Consider the following 892-nt stretch of genomic DNA (forward strand, 5'->3'; position numbering starts at 1 on the left):
TTTATGACTAGAAGAAACCCGTCAGGACCATTACTTTTTGATAGTGAGATCAATCACACAGTTCACAAAAACCAAAGATAAATAAGGCAAAACTTAAGATACACAGAGAACGAGCAAGAGGATGATATTCAAACCCCAACCGCAGAGATGGCTGAAAACCAAGAAAATCTGCTACCTCCTGCAATTGCTGTTAATAAAAATCCTGCTCCGTGCACTATGTATGATTATGCTAAACCTAATTTAACAGGAATTGAGTCAAGTATAGTTAGACCTGCTATTGCTGCAAACAATTTTGAACTGAAACCTAACACAATTCAAATGATACAATAGTTTGTTCAGTTTGATGGTTTGCAGGATGAGGATCCCAACGCTCACTTGGCAAATTTCCTAGAAATTTTTGATACATTTAAAATCAATGGCATTTCTAATGATGACATACATCTTCGGCTGTTTTCCTTTTCGTTAAGGAATAAGGCTAAACAATGGTTGAACTCGTTACCACAAGGGTCAATCACTACTTGGGAACAAATGACCGGAAAATTTTTATTAAAATATTTTCCACTTGCTAAAACAGCCAAATTATGTAATGATATCTCTTCTTTTGTGCAGATGGATTTAGAAACACTCTACGATGCATGGTAGAGATACAAGGACCTTTTGAGAAGGTGCCCTTACCATGGGTTACCGCTTTGGCTATAGGTTCAAACATTTCATAATGGCTTGAATCCTTCGACTTGGCAGATGATTGATGCAGCCGCTGGAAGAACTATCAATAATAAAACACCTGAGGCCGCTTACGAATTTATTGAGAAGATGTCACTGAATAACTATCAGTGGCAAGTTATGAGAACAAAGCCGAGGAAAGCAGCCAGTGTTTTCAACCTCGATGCGG

At 38.0% G+C, this 892-nt stretch overlaps 1 non-coding gene across 1 annotated transcript; it reads right to left on the reverse strand.

Annotated features, from left to right (window-relative positions):
- Positions 1 to 576: 576 nt before the first annotated feature.
- LOC121211553 (small nucleolar RNA R71) lies at positions 577 to 683 on the reverse strand. The gene has a single exon (XR_005906777.1). It is a non-coding gene; the product is annotated as a small nucleolar RNA R71 (small nucleolar RNA).
- Between the last annotated feature and the right edge of the window lie 209 nt (positions 684 to 892).

Source organism: Gossypium hirsutum, chromosome A12 (genome assembly GCF_007990345.1).
Source record: "Gossypium hirsutum isolate 1008001.06 chromosome A12, Gossypium_hirsutum_v2.1, whole genome shotgun sequence".
Lineage (NCBI taxonomy): Eukaryota > Viridiplantae > Streptophyta > Magnoliopsida > Malvales > Malvaceae > Gossypium > Gossypium hirsutum.